General features: G+C 46.9%; 1 long non-coding RNA gene across 1 annotated transcript in view; it reads left to right on the top strand.

The window, feature by feature from the left end:
- LOC138302164 (uncharacterized) overlaps window positions 1–9180 on the top strand; it is a 29895-nt gene extending 20715 nt beyond the window's left edge. The window contains exons 2-3 of the long non-coding RNA XR_011205319.1: window positions 8833–8917; window positions 9103–9180. This is a non-coding gene — a long non-coding RNA (uncharacterized lncRNA). The remainder of the gene's footprint in view (window positions 1–8832; window positions 8918–9102) is intronic.
- The last annotated feature ends 13916 nt before the right edge of the window (window positions 9181–23096 follow it).

Below are 23096 nucleotides of genomic sequence, written 5' to 3'. Positions count from 1 at the left end.
GCTAACGAATAGTTTGGGTAGAGGTGGAAAACTTCTGTTAATAAACTGTTGTTCCCTGCCGGCACACAAACTCCATATCTACTCATTATTAACTGACCTTGACCCCTGAAGCTTTATTTTTAACAGAAACCTGGCTATCCGAGGACTCTTTTTCCACTATAAACCTGGCCCTCCCTCAGGACTATCTTATACATCGACTAGACAGGCCTCACTCAAAGGGAGGAGGAATAGCAAATTATTTATCAAAATTCTATTGATTGTATCACTCAAAATCTGTCTATTCCATCTATTTTTCTCTTTAGCAATTAATGCTACTTTTACCTTCTCCGGAATATTGATTTATCGTTCCCTTGGTCCTGAAAGGAAATTTCTTCTGGCTCTACCAGAAATAATAGCAGATTTTGCCTGCAGGAACTCTAACTTCACCTTTCTGGGTGACTTTAATTTCCATGTAGATGATGAACACAATAATTCGGCAAACACTCTGCTTATGGACTTAGCAGCCTTAGACCTGCACCAGCTGATTCTCAGCCCCACGCATATTAAAGGACACACCATTGATTTGATGTTTAGTAATCTGTTGTTTATCAGCTCTGTCCCCGCTTCCCCTGGTATGGACTGATCATTTTTTAATTTCGCTTTCACTTCCCCCTATTCTATGTCAGGACCGGAGGCGAGGATTATGCCTTGCTTTCTCCACTTTATTAAATGAGCAGCCAAGTAATTAACACAAACTCCAAGTCCCATGAACCATTGGGAAAAACGAGCACAGTGATAACCAATAAACAGTAAGAATTTTTGTCCAATTAAAAGAAAAAGGCAGTCCATAATGTAGTCCCTTGTTTGTGTTGAGTCCTCCTCTTTCTTCGCTGCTCGCAGCCGAGATAAGTCGATTTTTTCCAGCTCTGTACTTTCTAACAGTAATTTATTGGTTTAGGCTCATTTTATTGTACCTTTTTAATTATTGTTTACTCCTTTCAGGTTATCGGGTTCGCGGGAGCGTTTTTCGCTCCTTCGCGACCGTTTTTATCATTGTGGTGCACTTTTCCTTCCCGACAACCGTCAGAGGGCGCTTGTCGGGAAGGTAACCAAGGCAACCGTAACAACGGACGAGGAGACGCGCTGAGTGCAGCGCACGTATTTTCTCCTCAGAGCGCAGCGAGAGTGTTTCTTCTCGACGCGCGCTCGTTTGTTTACACAGATTTCTTTGCCTGGAGAGCGACGCCCTGCTGGGTCCGTAACTAATTTCAAAGGAAAGAGAAGAAAAAAGGCTTTGACGCCCCTACAGGGGTCGGTATTGGCATTATTTGTATATATTTTGTCCTTCATTCTTAACCCTTTGGGGTTTATTACTTTATTATTATTACACTGCCTTTTTTTGGGACATTCTCCCAGGCAAACAACCCCTTTTCGATTATTTCAGTGCACTGGGGTGTATTGTCCCTGGCTTTAGCCTCTTACTCTTGAGTGCTTAGACACTCTTTTTTCTGTCGAACTGACGCCCAGTTATATACAAATATAAGTATATATATATATATACTAAAAAAAATATATAAAAAGAATGGATATGGATCCTAATGAGGAGGAGGAATTTTTTGATGCGGTGGACGCGTCCATTTATAGAGCCGTCTCGGAAGCAATTGGTCCTCTTGAGGACAGACTGTCACAACAGATAGCGCGCGAATGCGCAAAACTTTCATCCCCTCCTGTTATTCCTTCTGCTCCACCTGCATCCAATGATGTTTTTCAGACGCCCCTCCAAATAAACGTCCTTGTGAATCGGGCTTTGATGCGAACCTTTTTGATAAAGTCAGGAATTCTCTGAACTCTCCTTCGGATTCTTCTTTTCCTTCAAGGCCTTTGTCACCAGCTCTCCTTCACAGTGATTCGTCAGGGGAGCAGGACGCGGATGCCAGTCCATCCAAATCTGGGCTTCCTTCTGGTTCACAATCTGCTCAAATCTCAGACATGTTGGATCCTGACGATATTATCCATCCGAGATCGTCTGAATGGGCGCCATCTGACAAGGTGGCACTTTATGTTGCGTCACGTATAAGGAAACCGCTGGAGAAAGATTCTCGTAACTGCCTTCGAGCTGAGTGTCCACGACCATCTTTGGCAGACAAAGTGGCCATTACCCCGGATTTAGACCCCAAGATGTCTACCTTCCTGCAGAAGTTTATAAAAGATCCTAAGAAAGGGATTGATAGGTCCTGGAGAGCATGTCAAGATAAGCTACTTGATGTCTTGGTACCATTGACAAAAAATTTGGACATGGCAGAAGATGCTAAATCTTCTGACGCTATAATTTCTCCTGAGGTTCTCTCAGGTTGGGCACAACGCGCTATAATTTTTTGGGGAAATGCTAACTGCGCCCTTTCCACTGAACGCAGACGTTCTTTATTAATTAAAGTGGATCCCAAACTGGGGGACCTAGCTGATTCTGAAGCAGGTCCGATAACGCAAGGAGGTTTGTTTGGCGAACCTTTCATAAAAGAGTTAGGGAAATTTGTTAATACTTTCACGTCCCTGGACAAGGCGCATTTTTCAATGAAGAAAGTTTTTCCCACTCGGATTTTCCATGGGGCCGGTCGAGGAAGGGGCCGCTCGTCCGGCCGCCCATATTCAACCAACTCCTTCAGGGGGCAAGGCTCCAAGCAAACTCAGTTCCAGGATAACAACCGTTTTGCCAACTTCTACCCGACAAGGGCCAGGCGTTTCAGACATCGTGGTGGCAGTGGATCGTCAACATCAGCCTCTTACGGTAAGTGTTCTCCCTTCTTCCCTTCTAAAAGTAGGGGGTCATTTGGCGAGTTTCATCCACAAATGGAATCAAATTACACAAGATGCATGGGTCTTACAAACAGTTCAAGGTTTCCATATAGAGTTTGTGGGAACTCCCACACAAATTTCGCTTCCAAAACCCCTAGTGTTTTCTTCACAAGATTCCCTTTTAGTAGATTCCGAAATTACAGATTTATTACAAAAACAAGCCATTTGTCCAACAACCCCACATCCGAGGGGTTTCATAAGCAACATCTTTTTAGTGGACAAAACGGATGGCGGTTGTCGGCCAGTCATCAATCTAAAAGAGTTCAACGAGTGGCTTGTGTATCGCCACTTCAAAATGGAAGGAATCCACCTTCTTCGAGATATTTTGCGCCCCTTAGATTGGATGGCTCGCCTCGACTTAAAAGACGCCTACCTTACTATCCCTGTCTATCCACCCCACAGACGTTTTCTTCAGTTTTTCTGGGGCGATCAAACTTTCGAATTCACTACCCTTCCATTCGGTCTTTCCTCAGCCCCGTGGTGCTTCACCAAGGTTCTCAAACCGGTGGTGGAACACCTCAGGGCTCAGGGAATTCGATTAATTGTTTACCTCAACGACATTTTACTTCTAGCCCAATGTCCCAAACAACTTTCATCACACCTGCAGACAACCGTCAATTTGCTCCAAAACTTAGGGTTTATCATAAACGAGGCCAAGTCACTTTTAATTCCTTCTCAAAAGCTGGTTTTTCTAGGTTTCACTATCGATTCGGTGTCCGCGACTCTAAGCCTTCCCTCCCGCAAGATGACGAAAATTCGTCACGAACTTCGTCGTACTTTGGTCAAACACAAGGTCTCGCTACGTCAAATTGCCCGCCTCATAGGACTTCTCTCTTCCTCTATACAGGCAATTTTCCCGGGCCCTCTGCATTACCGAGCTCTTCAGCGCCTCAAAGCAACCCACGTCTATCGTATTCTCAAAAAGTGATTCTTTCACAAGAAGCGATAGAAGAAATTCGTTGGTGGCTTTCACATATGGAAGCCTGGAACGGCAGAGCTATTTTCGGCTCGGCTCCAGATTTGGTAATAGAGTCCGACGCCAGCAGAGTAGGCTGGGGTGCTCGATGTGGCAATTTCTCTACCGGGGGGACGTGGTCTCTGCAGGAACAGAACTTACATATAAACTGTCTCGAGTTACTAGCCGGCTCATTTGCAGTCAAATGCTGGACCAAGGATTCTATCAAATCCAACGTCCTCTTGAAAATGGACAATATTTCGGCGGTCCGTTATGTCAACCATCTAGGTGGCTCTCGTTCCGAAACTCTTTCCAATCTGGCCTCCAGTTTTTGGCAATACTGCCTAGACCATCAGGTTTCTGTGACAGCACAGTATCTTCCAGGAAACCAGAATCAGATTGCGGATTTTCATTCACGACATTTCAAGGACTCCAGCCTGTGGAAGCTTCATCCAGAAGTTTTTTCCTCTCTGTCCCAACTTTGGGGACCGTTCTCAGTCGACCTCTTTGCCTCCAGATTGGATCACCAGATTCCCAGATTCTTCAGCTGGAGGCCGGATCCTCTGGCAACAGCTACGGACGCATTTCTTCAGGATTGGAGTCAGGAGAAACCCTATGCTTTCCCTCCTTTTGCGATGATTACTCGAACATCCGCACAGGTGCGTCGTCAATCGGCATCCATTGTGATCATAACTCCAATCTGGAGATCTCAAGTGTGGTTTCCGGTTCTTCTGGAACTTTCTTGGGATTTTCCAATCCGACTCCCCCTGTTTCCCTCGCTTCTTCTCAGTCCGAATTGTACCCCTCATCAGATGGTCCTCGAGGGTTCTCTAGCCTTAATGGCGTGGCGGATTTCCGGGGTCGCTGGTCGGTGTCAGGACTTTCGCAACAGGCTGAGGAATTGTTATCCAAGGCATGGGCCCCCAGCACTTGTAAACGCTACAGATCTGCGTGGGGAAGATGGTCCCGTTGGTGTTTGCGAAGGGGTTTTAATCCTGTGGAGACAGACATAGTTCATATCCTGAACTTCCTTGCTGAACTCGCTTCCAAAGGTTTAGCTTATCGTTCTATTAATACCTATCGATCCGCGATTTCAGCCGTACACATAGTACTAGATGGTTTCCCTGTCGGCGAACACAAACTGGTGTGTCGCCTTCTTCGGGGTATAAGACTTTCTTTGCCTCCTGAACCTCGGTATTCTTTCCTTTGGGACGTTAATCAAGTTCTGAATCTTTTCTTATCTTGGCAACATAATCACTACCTTTCCAGGAAAGAACTGTCGGCTAAACTAGCCATGTTACTTTGTCTCGTTTCTTGTAGAAGGGTCTCTGATGTTCGAGCTCTCGACATTTCCCATAGATCTTTTTCTCCTTCAGGAGTCTCGTTTACAGTGAGTAGACGTACAAAAACTAATACCAGGGTTATATCTTATCCGGTTTTTCCTGATACTCCAAAATTATGTGTGGTTCAATGCCTTAAAGCATACGAGGACATGTCTTCCGAACTCCGTCCTCCGGGGGAAGATCAGCTCCTTATCTCTTTACGTAAACCTCATAGAGCTGTTTCTTGTCCTACTATTGCTCGCTGGGTTCGTTGGGTCATGTATGAAGCGGGCATTGATCTTTCCCTTTTTGGTGCACATTCTGCTCGTGGGGCTATGGCCTCTAAAGCCTTCCATTTAGGTGCTCGTCTAGAAGATATCATTAATGCAGCAGACTGGTCGTCGGATTCTACCTTCAAAAGGTTTTACTTCAAACCAGTTCTGAGCATAGCACAATGGGTTGTCAACAAGCTTTAAACCAGCATAATCCTCGCCTCCGGTCCTGACATAGAATGAAAAATTTCCTAGCTATCGTAACGGAAAGTTTCAATTCTATTAAGGACTCGGAGGCGAGGATTATCCCACCCTGATCACCTTTATAATACTACAAAGTTTAGGTGAACCCACCCTGTATTTAGTAAGTAAATTCTATCTTATATATTTCATACTTTTTTTCTCATTCTTAGACTGCATTTTAAAAAGAATGAATAAATAATATAATAAAAATGTATTGATTCAACTTAAGCAACAATCTGATTTATTTTCTGAATGAGAGTTTCTTTTCCTTAATCTGTTTTATTTTTCATAGGATCTGATTCCACAAAACAAGAGGCTTCATAATCGTTCTTGACTGGCTCGCGCTTCGAAAGAGGAGGACTCAACACAAACAAGGGACTACGTTATGGACTGCCTTTTTCTTTTAATTGGACAAAAATTCTTACTGTTTATTGGTTATCACTGTACTCGTTTTTCCCAATGGTTCATGGGACTTGGAGTTTGTGTTAATTACTTGGCTGGTCATTTAATAAGGTGGAGAAAGCAAGGCATAATCCTCGCCTCCGAGTCCTTAATAGAATTGAAACTTTCCGTTACGATAGCTAGGACATTTTTCATTCTTGGGTCTATACAGCCCCTATCTAATACTACAACTTGGCGTTCTTGGTCCAAGTTAAGTCGTAAAGACTGAACAGATACGATAGAGTCCTATTGTCCATCCTTTTCTACCAATGAGTCTTGGACAGTAATGATTTTCAGTAAATGGATCTCTAAGTCCGTTGATATCATACTTCCGGCCACAACTGTCCATAACATTGTTCGTACCAAGAAGCCCTCCTGGTTTTCTCCTAAGATATGGCACTTAAAAAAGTTAAAAAAGGAATGTAAGCAGCTAGAAAGGAAATGGAGGAAAACCTATGATGATGATTCCACACATGAATACAGGATAGCCATTAAATCCTACCACACGGAAATCAAAGCCACACAAGGAACGTTCCACGCCTCTAGAATAGAACAATCTTCTAATTCTCCGAAATAAATTTTTTCAATTTTCAAAGAATTAACCCAAGACCCTTCTCCTTCCATTCCTATTCAAGCTTCTCTGGAGCACAGTAATAATCTGGCAGGTTTTTTCAAGAGAAAATTCTCGATTTTCGACAAACCTTCTCCCACAATCTTACCCAAGAAGCTAAAACGAGACTTCAAGACCCTCTGAGAGTCAGCTTTTCAGTCTTTCAGCCCCTGACAGAGGACCTAGTAGTCAATCTCCTAGGCATCATAAAATCAGGCTCCCCTCTTGATCCAGCCCCACCGTCTATATTAGTCCTAGGCTCGGACGTCACAGTGCCTGCCCTAACCAAGATTCTCAATAACTCTCTTATTTCTGGTCAGCTTCCTCAAAAATTGAAACATGATGTTATTAAACCTCTACTAAAAAAGCCTAGGCTTGATCTTAGGGTATTGAACAATTATAGACCAATTGCTCTCCTTCCAGTAGAATCCGAAATTATTGAAAAACATGTTAATAAACAAGTCTCAGGATGTCTTGAGGACCACAATATTTTGCATCACACCCATATGGGCTCCAGACCTTTACACAGCACGGAATCCGCCCTTTTGGCTGTCACAGAAGACACTCATCAATAAGGGTCCAGTCTTTCTTAGACTAATGATTATTTCCTATACCCCTCGGAGAACACTCAGATCCTCTTTGGCTTTTCTAATCAACTTTTTTCACAACATGAAACCCAGATGGAGGGGGGCAAATCCTTTGCCTGTAGAGCATCCAAAATCTGGAACTCCCTCCCCCTACAGCTTCACCATGACATGTCCGAACTTTCCTTCTGTAGGAAACTGAAAACGTTCTTGTTCCCCGTATAGGCCCGTTCCTTTGCCTAATGATTCTCCTTCAGCGCTGGGAGGCCTGCGGGTAGCCATGCACTTTATAAATTCCATAAACTAAGTTCCATAAACTAAACTAACAAAACTTTCAAGAAATAGAGTGAATAGCAGAGTGAGGGCCTGATTACGACCTTGGCGGAGGAAAGTACTTCATCCCAAATGTGGCAGATAACCTGTTCATCGTGTTACAAGTTCCATAGGACATAATGGACCTTGTAATACAGCAGGCGGGATATCCGTCACATTTGGGACAGAGTAATCCCTTTAGCCAATGTTGTAATCAGGCCCGGAATGCGCTGTAAACACTAATAGCATTTAGGTGGAATTAGTTTGACGTTCTCTTTTTTAAATTTGCATTGAAAACATGCAAAGAGGGTTACATCACAGTTGGCATAGCTTGACCTGTTTTCCCTATTAGCCCTACCATACAGCCATTCAGTATCACTGGCCTCATGTAAAATTGCCCGATTGCCTCACTTGCTAGTGCCTTTCTGGCGAAAGAAAAAACAAATAAAATTAGTTTTGGAATTGGGAGAGTTGAGGTTCTGGGAAGTGGGTAAAGGTGTATAACACCTGCTGTGGGGACTATTCTGGAATTAATCTGCAGCTGGGGAAAGAGGCATATGTGGAGCAGGTGGCAAATAGAGATAAATGCACCTCACTAGCACTATCAATAGCTGTTAAATAACTTCTCCTACATGCTGGTAATTTTCAATTTGTTATGCCAGTAGGAACATCTCTTAGGACCCTACTGCTGGCATGTTACATTTCTGCCTTTGCTTTTGAGTAGCTCTACAATTTTTTAATATCCTTTGGAAGACAGGGCCATTGAATTCCACTCAGCGGGTTGATGTATCTTTACCAAATGGATCTCTCTTCAAGTGTGTGGCTTTACTTACACTGGAACCTGAGGAGCAGCAACACAGAAAGGGAAGTAATTGAATGAAGGGGTGGTGATCGTTGTAGCTCCTCCATCATCTCTCAGTGCCACTGTTACTTTCAGCAGTAAAATGCTGGAACATTGCAGTCATAAACTGGTGGGAGAATAAAGTGCAAAATCATTGGATGTTGAGAGATTCGTTAGTGAAGTGATTGGGTGTTCAGAGAATGCAGTGCACAGTTAGTGGTGTGGCAAGATTCTATTGCAGAATAATTAGATGTTGAGAAACTCTACTGTAGATTAACTGAGTGTCATAAATGCTAATGTGCAATCATCGGATGGTGGTGGATTCTGTTTTAGAACCGTTGGTGTTTGGAGAATTATATTGTAGAATCATTATTTTTTATGGATTCTGCTGTGGTGTTAATGAATGTTGTTCTCATACAGGTCATGAACCAACATATTGACGTCCTGCCACTCTGGTTGGCCAATGGGCAGTATGCCTATTCACTGGAGGCCAGCTGCCCACCTGGTAAGTCTCTTGACCTCTTAAGTAATCACGATACATTTCCATGAGTAACAGAGTAAAGATTGTGTTGAGAGTGTAGTTCCCTATATCTTCTGATGATGGCAAGTGTGTGGCTGAGGTCATACGCTATTGTCTTCTTTCCGATTTAAGCTATGCACTAATAATTTACAATCCTTACACACTTGCAGTATCTTCTCATCAAGGTGATGACGTGGTTGTGCATGTTCCAAAACAGCGAATGGGGTTGGTGAAGAGGGGCCTCTACAGCTCAGAAGCCCTGACTCTTAAGAGCCTTCATGTCAACCAGTCCAACGCTTTCACCGTCACAGAGAACAGGCACTTTGTGGTGATAAATATCGCAGCCGCTCATGTACTTGAGATACAAGTAAGTGCAATCCATTGGCCAAAATTCAAATGAATATATTGATTCTCAGTACAGGTGCCTACTCCTTCCTTCATGGTCTCTATCCGTTCCCTACACAGAATCGGTGCTGTGCAAAAAATTCTAAAGTTCATGGTATCCTTTCTGCAATTGAAAACTTCCCGCCGCTCGTACTGCGGTTTACACTAAGGATTAGGTTATTTCTTTTTTATTACAATATTATCTTGTATAGCACAGGGGTATTGCCATGATTCACCTTTTTTCCAGGTTTAGACATCTTATGCCCTAGCCTTATAATGCTAGCAATATTATTACAGGAACCCAGTTGTGTAAAACAATTTAACTTACTGAAATCAATCACGTAGGGTGCCTATACTCTGTTTATTATACACAGGAAGAGCCTATACACTTCAGTAAATACCCATATCCCCGTAGCTCTTTTTACCCTCACATTTAGTACCCGTTCTTTTCGTGGAATGCATGTGTGGAATGCTATTGGCATTGTCCTGTACACCAAACCAGGAATGGGCAGGTTCTCAGGGCACACAGTCCTTGTGTGCAGAGAAACTGTATTGGAAAGAGTGTGTATGAAACCGAGATATAAAGTTCCTGTGAGATACCGCACACAAGAGAGAGAGGGCGAGAGAGAGAACAGCAATGCCCATAGTCACCTGGGTCTCATAAAATGTGTTGCAGTCATGCGGAGAGTCATGCCACTCGAAATTGGTGCTTTTAGCTATCTGTCTCAGTAGGATGAGGTTCTGGATTGAACCATTTTATTGCATTGGGACTTGGTACTTTTACACACCCACACGTACAGTAACAACGTCTCTCACCTTCACCTGCAGGACCCAGAGTGGTTCTCACATACCATAGAGTGCAGATAATATGTCAGTGAATTAAGGACAGGGTTGTATGAACTAACACAATTACCAAGAATGCCTGTGCTCCCTTTGTGAAAACAGTGGCTGCATGTTGTGAGGTATGAGGCAAATTCACTCTGCTTCACCTAAATGTGGGAGGGCCCACCTATGCTTGTCGACAGACTTGGGTTGGTAGATGGGAATCCGCCATGTGCAACCCAATTACAGCCTTGCAGGAGTCCAAAGGAGCTTCTAAATCGCTCCTCCTCATCCCTGACCCTTTTTCGGCAGCAGAGATGGTTAGGATTCTGGGAGGCCAGGTGACCATGTCCATTGGTTGTTTAAAGCAGCCTACTGCTTTTTGATCCATCCAGTGGGCCTGCAAGGGCACTGTTGTATCTCCTGGTGGTCTCAAGGCTAAAGCCCCTCAGGAGGACTCATACGAAGCCAGATCCTCTCCCATTCAGGTCAGCAGTCCAAACACCTATCATATGAGGTGGACTCTACTTTGTAATTAGTCAAGATCCCTTCCAATATTGCTGGAACATTCTTGCACATAACATACCCTGCAGGCTCACAACCAGTCATTCACCTACAGACCCTTTCAATTACACAAATCTCAGCCCTAGCTCACAATGTATACTGGTTCTCTTACTCAAGGAGGTAATGTTAATCTTCAGGGAATACTAAATGTTTCACCTCCAGAAGGGGTTACATGACCATCACACTTCCACACACATGCACAAATATGGGACCTGGACTCCACACCACCTGTTAGCTCTTTAAGGAAAATATCTCTACATCATTTTACTCATCATGCTTGGGGAAAATAGAGAATTAATATATCATTTTCTGAAGTATATTAAGTGCACATTTAAATAACTAAATAAAATAATGGGTGCACCTTTTCACAATGAAATCATAAAATAACACTCAATATGGCCAAGCTCAAAGGGAAAACACTGAACGATGGTTGACATACTACAATGGTATGAGGTACTCAATTCCTGAACAGTTTGTGATGTCCCCAAGGCCGAATGGTGCAAGTTAGAGGATTTTCTTTCTCCAACCTCTGAAGTACCAAGGCCTCATGCAAGCTGGTTCCAAATCTGTGTATTTGCCATAATGACTACTTCCTGAAAAGCTATGTGAAGTTAAATCAGATGTGATCAGTGGAGACCTTGCTAGTAAAGGGTTGCAGAAAAGGGAATAAAGCTAGCAATTGCCATTTGTGGACAGGCAGGTCTTTTTCTCGATGCTATATCCCCAAGGGTCCAGCTCCTCCTCAAATTAAATGTTAAAATATTTGAAGTTGGGAAGTCAGGTTCTAGTATTCACAAGCAATGCACTAACAGTTGGTTTGCTCTTGTTCACAGCCGTGTCAAGAGATGGGCTCCCTACATCAGTGGCAAGCTTTCTACCACATTGACCTCATACTAGAATTTGAAGAGATGGGCAATGCTATCCACTGGACAGTGGAAAATTACTATCAGTGCACAGGTGAGTCCGTGAACATGAATAGAAAGACAATAAGAGTCTCATCTACATAGAGCCTCAAACTTTATGCAGAGGCTTCCAGCTGTAATAATGTTGCCCCCTCAGCACTCCTAAGGATGCCTGCCAGCCTGATAGAGACCCACTCCACACTCATGTAGTGAACCCCTTCACCTTATATTTAAGTGACACCGCTCAACGCTCATATACCCTATCAACATTTGAATAACTACCAACAATACTCATAAGTATTGCTTAACATTTATATTGTAACACTCATCCATTGACTCCCACAATGTGCATAAAATATTTCCTTAAACAAACATAGGTAACCCCATTAATACCCCTACTGTGTCAAGGACTATTCAAGATAACATATGGAAGCAGAATTAAGACTTTGAGTTCACTGGAAAAGAATAGAATGTAAAGGTTATACACTTGGATCCCAGGTGAGGAATCCTTTGCAGTGTCATCTGAATAAAGCAGAACTGGAATTGAGGTATCCTTTTTCTGGGGCATGTCTTTCCCTACACGACATAAGGATTCCTGTAGATCTTTGATATAAATTAAAAATAGCAGGTGGGCCATCACACAGCCTTGAAGCTCACACATCCTGGTACTAATGTCTGGTTAAAGCTCCTAATTCATCCCATAACGTGTTTTCACCACTGTGTCTGAATACATCCTGTACAACAGGTTAATCAGTGATTTGTCAAACCCTTGTTTTTCCATAATGGACCACAATATAGGACGTTTTATCATGTCAAATACGCAAGAGAGCTTCATAAATGCAAGATGAATGGATCCCCCCTTAGTTCTGACATATTTACCCAGGATAAGCTGGAAGTTTAGGCACTGATCAATAGTGCCCAAACCTTTACAGAACCTATATTGGGCCCAGAGAGTATCTGCTTCTCCTCTAACCAGGCCTCCAATTTGGAGGTAATAATTCTACCCAGGATCTTACATGAACTATCTAGTAATGAGACTGGGTTGTAACAACTGGGTAAATCTTCCTTCCCTTTCTTAAAAATTGAAACCACCACTACCTCCTTCCAGGATAGCATTAGATGACTAGATACAGCGTATCTTAGCACATTTGCTAGGGTGGGTGCCCACAAAGTAGCATTTGATTAAAACACATCCATGGGAACCCCGTCCGCCAGGGCAGCTCTGGCTAATTGTTGTATCTTTAACCTGGATTGACTGACTTAGTGAAAAAAACATCTTCCTGGGTTGGCTACATACCTTCCAAAACATCTAATGAACAGATCCAATTTTCACAGCTAAAAATAGCTGACAAATGTTCTACCCAGGAGTTTACCGTGTTGCTTGTGCCAATAATAGGTTTACTATATCCCGAGAAAAATATTTTGTTCATGATTTTCCAGAAGGGGGGACTTATCTTTTAAGTTACTTGCCCTCTCCAGTTCCTCCCAAGCTTCCTTCTTAAGCTCCTGTTTCCTTCACTCAATGGCCTTCTTGTATTCGCTCCTACAGAGTTTATTTTCTTCCTTGCAGTGAGGTTTTCCATTAAGGCCCTTTTAAGTCACTTGAGAGCTACCATGCACGCTTGGTTAAACCAGCCTTTAGGGGGTTTACTGCTAAGGGGTTTCTTAATTTGCAGCTTTGATGAAATAGAAACACATAGATCACAGAAGGCCTCTACAGTTCTCACAGGAGGTTCAACACAAGAAGTTATAGTTGAGAAAACATACTGATTCTCCCTAGTGAGCTCCTGTGTGAATTTGTCTTTTTCTATATTTTCCCATTCAAGGCTTATACCCCCCATTTCTTGTTTGTTTGGCAGCCACATTGCCTTTGCCGTAGCTGGGATGGTACTTTATCCCCTAGCAGACAACAGTAAAGAGAAGGGATAAAGACTCAGAACATGCACTTAAAGGCACTAGAGGACCACCACAGCATAGGTATTTTTTGTTTGATTGCCGTATTGCCCTTGCCATAGCTGGGGTGAGGCTTCATCCCTCAGCAGACAACAGTAAGGAGGATGCGCACGTTTAAAAGTGCCAGAGGACTCCCGCTGCTCAGGTCTTGATTGTTTGGCGGCCGCATTCCCCTTGTGGTTACTGGGGATGGATTTGATCCTACCAGAAGACAACAGAAAGGAGGAGGGGCACAGACTCGGTTTTAGTCTTCGCATCCTTAGCGTGGTCTTACCCCAGATTTTTTGTCTTTCAGCTCCTGTAATTGTTGTATCTTTATGTTGGTCTTAGGACTCTGAGCACTTCACCACTGCTAACCAGTGCTAAAGTGCATGTGCGCCTCTCCTTAACATGGTAACATTGGTGTATCCACAATTGTCATATTTAATTTACTTGTAAGTTCCCTGTAAAGTGGTATCCTCTATACCCAGGGCCTGTACATTAAATGCTTCTCGTGGGTCTGCAGCACTGATTGTGACACCCACTTAAGTAGCCCTGTAAACATGTCTCAGGCCTGCCACTGCAGAGCCTGTCTGTGCAGTTTCACTGCCACTTCGACTTGGTATTTAAAACCTCTTGCCAAGCTTTAAACTCCCTTTTTCTTACATATATGTCACCCTTAAGGTAGGCCCTAAGTAGCCCATAGGGCAGGGTTCCATGTAAGTAAAAGGCAGGACATGTATCTTTAAGTTTTTCATATCATGGTGTCGTTTTGCATTCCTCTGAGGCCTGCTCCTCTCAGGTGCCAGCATTGAGAATTCTTTAATACACTTTTAAACTGCAATTCCTTATCAGAAAGGAGTAGCTGCATCATGTTTTATATCATTGGAATGGTAATGATAAATCCTCTTTACTGGTAAAGTTGGATTTATTATTACTATTTTAGAAATGTCACTCTTAGAAAGTGGGCATTTTCCTGCTCTCATTGCTCTGTATGCCGGCCAACCTGTCTCCAGTACGTGTCTGGTCTAGGCTGGGTAACAGCTACATTTGTGCATTCCCTCCAGACACCCACAACACAGGACACTCAACTGCATCTGCATTTATCTGCATACTGATTGGTCTTCTGGGGCGAGTGGGGTGGGAAGAGCTCACACTTACACTTCAAAGGGTAGTGGCCTGAGCCCCACACAAAGGACTGATTACTCCCCACTGACAGTCTGGAGCCAGGGCTAGGCTGAAAGGGGGACCTGTGCATTTCAGAGAGATCCTTTGTAGTCATCCCCCATATTAAAGAAGCCTTTGGGTATAAGTGCGGGGTCTCTGACCCCCTGAAATCAGTACACTTCAGGACCTGAAGGAAACTCTGCTGGAGTAAAGTCTGCTGACTTTTGCCCTGCCGAAAGGAACTAAGGACTACACCCAGAGCGTCTCCAAGGGCTTGCTGGCTTGCCCCCTGTTCTCCCTGAGATATCAGGGACATCAAAGAGTTCATTGCCTACTTCTGTTTTTTTTCTTGCATCTGGGGAACTGCAGCGCTGCCCGATTGTTGTGGGATCAGTAGACCAGTTTCCCCCACAGGACAACCTCACTAGTTCTGTCCTGCTGCTGCTGTTCAGATTGGAATTTTTGCCCAGAGGCCGCACTCTCTATTTGAGGGGCAGCGGAGTGTGGCAGAGGGCTGCGAATAACATTGCCTGTCAAGTGCCTGGTTTTCCCCAAACCCATGGAAAGGACTTCAGAAGAGGATAATGGAAGACGCAGACAAGGCCCACGCAGCACCCCTAGAAAGGAATCCCACGTTGCTGGAGAAGCACACAGAGGGCTGAGTGTCACAGGGAAGAGGGATGGGGCTACATGGAGCCTGAAGATCCTTTGGAGGAGATGCCAACAAGCTTTGGTAGCTGCAAGAATCACAGTGCAAGGGGGCACTGTCCTGCATGGAGAGGCAAGGGCTTACCATCTCCCAAGTTGGACAGCTGGTAAAGAGGAACAAGCGGACCACTCCAGACAATGACCCGTGATGCAGGATCCACGCATCTCTGGAGGAGAGGAGATCCACCCAGCCATTCGTCATTGCAGTTAGTGCCTGCAGATGCAAGGTAGTGACTCCTTCACTCCAAGGGAGATTCCTTCTTGCTTCTCACCCTCAAAGGATGCACAGCTGGGGAGATGTTGCAGTTTCTGGAAGGAACAGTGGAAACAATGTTGCAAGCAGAGTTGTCGCTGTGTATGCAGATTGTTAGTTCCTGGAGGGTCCTGTTGCAGTTCTAGTGGCCACAAGGTGAAGTAAACAGTGCAGAGGAATCCTGCTGGAATCTTGCACATCGAATCTGAGGACCCACCCAAGAGGGAGACCCTAAATAGCCGTGGAAGGGGGATTGGTCACCTAGCAAGGTGACCACCTATCAAGAGGGGCTGTGATGTCACCTGCCTGACCTGGCCACTCAGATACTCCCAGAGGCCTCTGCCCACCTTGGTTTCAAGATGGCAGAAACAAGGGGCCACATGGAGGAGCTCTGGGCACCATCCTTGGGGTGGTGATGTACAGGGGAGTGGTTACTACCCTTTCCATTGTCCAATTTTGTGCCAGAGCAGGGAACGGGGTCCCTTGACTGGTGTAAACCAGTTTATGCAAGGAGGGCACCAAATGTGCCCTTCAAAGCCATACCAGTGTCTTGGGGAGGCTACCCCTCCCGAGTCATGTAACATCTATTTCCAAAAGAAGAGGGTGTTGCCGCACTCTCCCAAAGGAAATTCTTTGTTCTGCATTCCATGGCTTGAGCTGGTCAAGAAGAAGGAGGGCAGAAACCTGTATATCGGATGGCAGCAGTGTGGGCTGCCTAGGAAAACCCTGCAAACTGGTATGAGCTAAACTAGGGTTCCTCCAAGGAGCCCCTAGAGTGCATGGAATCATGCAACCAATACTGGCAACAGTATTCGGGTATGATTCCGGCAGTTTTGATATCAAACATGCCCAGGTTCAGAGTTACCATTATGTAGCTAGACATAGATAGTGACCTATGTCCACTACACGGGTAAAATGGCTTCCCTGCACTCACAAAGTCCAGGAGAATGAAGATTGAGTTTGTGGGGGCACCTCTGCTCATGAAGTGGTGCCCTCACACACAGGTACTTGCACCCTGCCCTCTGGGCTAGGAGGGCCTGCCATAGGGATGACTTACATTGACCTTGTGCAGTAACCTGTAGTGACAGGGTGCATGCACCTTGTCACACAGGCTGCAATGGCAAGCCTGCAGATACATTTTGCATGGGTTGCCATGGGTGGCATAATACATGCTGCAGCCCATGGGGAACCCATGTTGCCCCTGTGCCCTGGGTACCTGGATACCATATACTAGGGACTTATATTGGGGCACCAGTATGCCAAATGTAGGGGGGTGATGTCTCAGACAACCAAATTTAGACAGAGAGCAGGATCCCAGTGAACACAGTTACAACACACTGGCAGCAGGCAAACAGTGGGGATAACCATGGCAAAAAGAGGGTAATTTCCTACATAAGCCCCCACAGACAAAAGAAGGACAATCAGGCTAACCTTGGCCAAATTAGTCTTCATTGTCTAAGTGGAAATATCTGGAGGGTCCTTCTGCATTGGAGTGGGTACTCCCAGGTCTATGTTCCACTGAATAGTCCATTCCCTCTAGGGATATCGACCACCTCAAAAGTTTGGGATTTTCACCTTTCATTTGTTTTAACCATTGTGGTCTTGTGGCTTGTGGTCTGTTTGAACAAGGAAGTAAGTGCCACACAAGTCTGGCTTCAGCTTCTCCAAAGCCCGAACCACAGAAAATGCTTCCCTTTCTATGGCTGACCAAGGCTTTTCCCTGGGGGTCAACCTTCTGCTTATAAAAGCCACAGGTTCATCTTGGCCCCCGGTATTACGCTGTGATAGTACTGACCCAACCCCTATCTCAGAAGCATCTGTCTGTAGTATAAATTGCTTGGAGTAGTCAGGGCTTCTTAAACTTGGAGCAGTGCACATGGCTTGTTTGAGGTTCTCAAAAGCATTCTGGTAGCTGGCTGTGCATAACACTTTCTTGGGCATCCTTTTGGAGGTGAGGTCATTAAGGGGGCTACAATGTATCCATGGTTCTTAATGAACCTCCTGTAGTATCCAGTGAGGCCTAAAAAGGCTCTAACCTGGGTATGTGTAGTAGGGGCAGGGCAATCCAAAACAGTTAGGATTTTTCCCTGTAGTGGCTGAAAATGGCAGCCACCTACTAGGTGGCCCAGATATACCATCTTCCCCTGCCCTATCTGGCACTTAGAGGCCTTGATAGTGAGGCCGGATTTTTGCAGGGCCTCCAAAACATTCCAGAAGTGGACCAGGTGATCCTCCCGGGTGGAGCTAAAGACAGCTATAGCATCTAGATAGGCTGCACTGTAGTCTTCCAATCCTTGGAGAACTGTATTCACCGGCCTTTGGAATGTGGCAGGTGCATTTTTCAGCCCAAAGGGCATCACAGTAAAGTGATAGTGCCCACCAATGGTAGAAAATGTTTTTTAGGTTTAGCATCCATTGATAACTTGATCTGCCGATCAGCAGTCTGATCAAAGGTGCTTAGATACTTGGCAGATGACAGTGTATCTATAAGCTCATCTGCCCTAGGGATAGGATGAGCATCCATTTTTGTAAGAGGTTTAGCTCCCTGTAGTCTACACAAAACCTCATTTCCCTTTTTCAATTCAGGGAGTGGGGTTTTGGGACAAGCACCACAGGGCTAGCCCAAGGGCTTTCTGATGGCTTTCTGATGGCTCTATGGGGGTCATTCTGACCCTGGCGGTCAATGACCGCCAGGGCCAACGACCATGGAAGCACCGCCAACAGGCTGGCGGTGCTTCCTGGCCAATTCTGACCGTGGCGGTAAAGCCGCGGTCAGAAAAGGGAAACCGGCGGTTTCCCGCCAGTTTTCCCCTGGCCAAAGGAAACCTCCATGGCGGCGCTGCTTTTTCCGACCCCCTTCCCGCGAGCCTGTTCCTGGTGGTTTACACCACCAGGAAGAGGCTGGCGGGAACGGGTGTCGTGGGGCCCCTGGGGCCCCTGCACTGCCCATGCCACTGGCATGGGCAGTGCAGGGGCCCCCTAACAGGGCCCCAGCAAGATTTTCAGTGTCTGCTTGGCAGACACTGAAAATCGCGACGGGTGCCACTGCACCCGTCGCACCCCAGCAACTCCGCCGGCTCCATTCGGAGCCGGCTTCATCGTTGCTGAGTCTTTCCCGCTGGGCCGGCGGGCGGCCTTTTGGCGGTCGCCCGCCGCCCGCCGGGGTCGGAATGACCCCCTATGTCTCCTAGGTCTAACATCTTCTGAACTTTAGACTTGATGCAGTCTCTGACATGTTCAGGTTGCCTGTACATGTTAATTTAAATAGGCAAGCTATCCCCTGTGTTAATGGTGTGTTCACAGCATGGTTTGACCAGGTGTCAGGGAGAACAGTTCCGAGAACTGTTCTAGGAGGTTTCTGCAGTCCTCTCTTTGGGACTCAGAGAGAAAGTCAGCAAGCACTCCCCCGTCAACTGAGCCATCAGCTGCACTATGGGAGAAGAGGTCAGGGAGAGTGTCACTCTCTTCTTCCTGTCCCTCATCAGTTGCTATGTGCAAAGTCATATCAGATCTGTCCTAGTAGGGTTTAAGGCGATTTACATGAAGCACTCTGAGGGGGCTTCTGGAAGTGCCTAGGGCAACCAGGCAGGTAACCTCACCCTTTTTCTCTACAATGGTGTGGGGACTACTCCACTTGTCCTGGAGTGCCCTGGGAGCCACAGGTTTCAGGACCCACACTATCTGTCCTGGCTGGCACACAGTCTGTACAGCCATCTGGCCATGCCATTGTTTCTGCAACTCCTGGCTGGCCTGAAGGTATTTAGTTGGCCTCTTCATGCACTCAGCCATCCTTGATCTAAGGCAAAGCACATAGTCCTCAATGCCTTGGTTGGGAAGCTTGAGAGGTTGCTCCCAGCCTTCTCTAATAAGAGCGAGGGAACCCCTAATAGGGTGCCCAGACTGACGTTCAAATGGGCTGTAGCCCACACCCTCCGAGGGACCTACCTATAACTGAAGAGGAGGCATGGTAACAGGACATCCCATTTCCTCCTGAGTTTTTCAGAGCATCCCATTATCATACCTCTGAGAGTTTTATTAAACCTCTCTGCTAAGCCATTTGTTTGAGGGTGGTGAGGAGTGGTGAACTTGTAAATTACACCACGGCCCTCATTACATCCCTGGCGGTCGGTAATAAAGTGGTGGTAACACCGCCAACAGGCCGGTGGTAAAAAAAATGGAATCATGACCACGGCGGAAACCGACAACACAGACAGCCACTTTAACACACCGACTGCCACGGCGGTAGCAGCAAACACCGCGGCTGTAACCGCCAACAGCCAGGCGGAAGACAATGTACCGTCCACTGCATTACAACAGTACTATCTGCCACCTTTTCAGGGTCGGTACCAACGCCATCAAAAGCACGGCGGAAACAGTACTCTGAAGGGAAGCGACTCACCTCTCAACACTCGAAGAACCACGACGCCACGGAGCCCAGCTGCACTTTTTTCCAATGCTGGTGTACCTTCTCATACACCAGGAACACGAATGTCAGCGAAGATGAAAACTGTGAGTACTGCACCTAGCACACAAGGGAGGGGAGAGGAAAAAGAGAGTGACACACACATGCAACATGCAACACTCCCACCCCCAACACCATACACACAAACAGATGCAACAATATTACATATACACCCTGTAAACCTCAGGAATAATGCAAGGACAAAAGGAATTGAATAAAATGAGTGTAATAGTACAGTTTTAGAGATATACGTCCTTAAACAATAAACGGTATGTACAATATATGCAATATATACAAAAGGTGGGACAATGCCCACTCCAAAATGTCCGTGGCCCACGGGGCCATAACACAGAGGCCAAGGCCACACTAGACTCCTGCCTCAATAAGGAGAGAACACTGCAGAGGCATCAGGTCGAAAAAACACAGGCACCTCAGGGGGACAGGGAATGGGGGGGCACCTCAGCCAGAAGATAGTACAATGCCACTGGCCTGGAGGCGGCTCCATGCCCACTGCTTGGTCCTGGGGAGTCCAAAGCCACAGTCTCTTTAGTGGATGGCTTCTCCACTGGTTCTGGAGTGGGCTTTGTGCCCATGTGTGCTTCATCCTGCCAAGGAGGAGGTGAGTGGATGCCTTCTTCCACTGGTTCTGGAGGGGGCCTTATGCCCAGTGTGCTTCATCCTGCCAAAGAGGGGGTGAGTGGATGCCTTCTTCCACTGGTTCTGGAGGGGGCATTGTGCCCAGTGTGCTTCATCTTGCCAAGGAGGGGGTGAGTGGATGCCTTCTTCCACTGGTTCTGGAGGGGGCCTTGTGCCCAGTGTGCTCCATCCTGCCAAGCAGGGGGTGAGTGGATGCCTTCTTCCTCTGGTTCTGGGGGGGCTGTGTGCCCACTGTGATTCATCCTGGATGGGGCGAGGTCACAGTCTCTCACCTGGATGTCAAACCAAAAGGTGATGCAGGGGCCAGGATGCACTGCAGCTGCAGCCCATGTAGTCACTACTACACACTGCTCGCCGGCAGTGGCAGCTGCTCAGTGGATGTCAGGTGGCAGTGGTGCTGCTGGCAGTGGGGCAGGTGGCGGTGCTGGCCGCGGTGCAGGTAGAGGTGCTGGCCAAGGTGGTGGTAGCCTCCAGGCCTTCACCTGCAGCCTCAGGCGGCTGAAGTGCCATGGCTGGTGTAGTGTGCCCCTTCCTGCCCTTGGCAGATGGTGGTGCCTCCTTGCTTCTGCCAGCTGGTGTCTTTTTCTTGCCCTTGCTGGCTGGTCGTTCCTTCTTCCCCTTGCTGGCTGGTGGTGCCTTCTTCCCCTTGCTAGCTGGTGTCCCCTTCTTGCCCTTGCTAGGTGGCGGACCCTTCTTGGCCTTGGCAGGTGGTGCTGGCACACTGGCCGGACTGATGGGTGCCTCCTTGGAGCCTCTCACACCCTCAGAAACCACAGTGGCCATGGATTGGTTGGCTGAGGTGCTGGGCTGGATTCTAGCCACCCTGGCCTGAGGTGAAGGAAGTGGGGGGGGTGGGATAGGGAATAGGTCAATGTTGGCAAGGAAAAGCTTCTTAGGGACAATGGGGCGGAAAGAGGGTGAAGGTTTGGGTGTGGAGGAAGAGGGAGTGGTTGTAGGAGGTGCCAGTCTGCTGTGTTTGGGTGCAGGTGCATGGGCTGGATGCTGTTGTGAGGTGGATGGCTGTTGGGTGTCTTGCGTTTGTATGCTTTGGGAGGAGGGATCACAGACACAGTGGGAAAGGACGCAGGGGACGTGTGCATGGATGTGGGGGTGGTGACTGCCAATGAGGGGCGTGTAGTGATAGGCGTGCTGGTGATAGAGGTAGTGGATGAGGATGTAGTGCATGCAGGTGTGAGTGGAAATGCTACTGGGAGGCAGGTGGACGATGAGGATGAGGGGGACACAGTGGAGGCAGTGGATGTTGGTGTGTCTGCATGTGGTTGGTGCTTGTGTGAGTGCCTGTGAGATGAAGTGTGGTGCTTGTGTTTGCCTGAGCCACTTCTGTGTGTTGATTTGGGTGATTGCTGGTCTGAAGGTGTGCTTGGGATAGGCTGGGGTTGAGGGGATTGGGACTGGGAAGAGGAAGTTGGAGGGGGGAGGCTGGAGACAGGGACAAGGGCTGCCATCAGTGAGTTGGCCAGAGCCTGGAATGCTCTCTGTTGGGCTGCCATGCCAGAGTGAATGCCCTCAAGGTATGTGTTTGTTTGTTGCAAATGCCCTGCAAGACCCTGGATGGCATTCAGTATGGTTGACCGCCCAACAGAGAGGGATCTCAGGAGGTCAATTGCCTCCTCACTGAGGGCAGCAGGGCTGACTGGGGCAGGGCCTGAGGTGCCTGAGGTGCCTGGGGCGAAGGAGATGCCCACCCTCCTGGGTGAGTGGGCATGGGAAACACGCTGAGGGGCTGCTGGGAGGGCGGTGCTGGTATGGGGGTGGCAGCTGTACCTGTAGTTGGGGTGGGCACAGAGGTGTCCGCCACCGTCAGGGAGCTTCCATCTGAGGAGTTGTCGCTGTTGGTGCTGTCCCCTCCTGTCTCCGTTGTGGTGCTCCCCTTGCCCTCCATTCCACTGGTGCCCTCACCGTCGGTGGATTCGGCCTCCAGGTCCATATGGGATGCAGCTCCCTTCGTCGCTGGTGTCTCTGCTCCTCCGCTAGATGAAGCTAATGCACACAAGGACAGGGTGACAAAACAAAAAGGGGGGGAGAGACAAAGGATACACTTGGTCAATGCCAGCAACAACACTACTGTAGGCGTAGACAACTCACAAGGAACAGCCCTATGCACTTGGCCATGAACTACCAGTTACAATGTTAGTCACCAGGCTATGGGGTACAATGCCTAACGCCATTAGCTGCACACCTGAAACCCACAGGACCCTGCCCAGACGTAGATGCCCACTAACATTATTGGGGTTGGAGTGCATCTGAGCTTGCCCATCATTGAACCTACCCTGTCATGTTCGCCCTGGCCTA

This window comes from Pleurodeles waltl, chromosome 6, assembly GCF_031143425.1.
Source record: "Pleurodeles waltl isolate 20211129_DDA chromosome 6, aPleWal1.hap1.20221129, whole genome shotgun sequence".
Classification (NCBI taxonomy): Eukaryota; Metazoa; Chordata; class Amphibia; order Caudata; family Salamandridae; genus Pleurodeles; species Pleurodeles waltl.
Note: the sequence above shows the minus strand (reverse complement) of the source record. Positions and strands in the feature narration are given on the sequence as shown.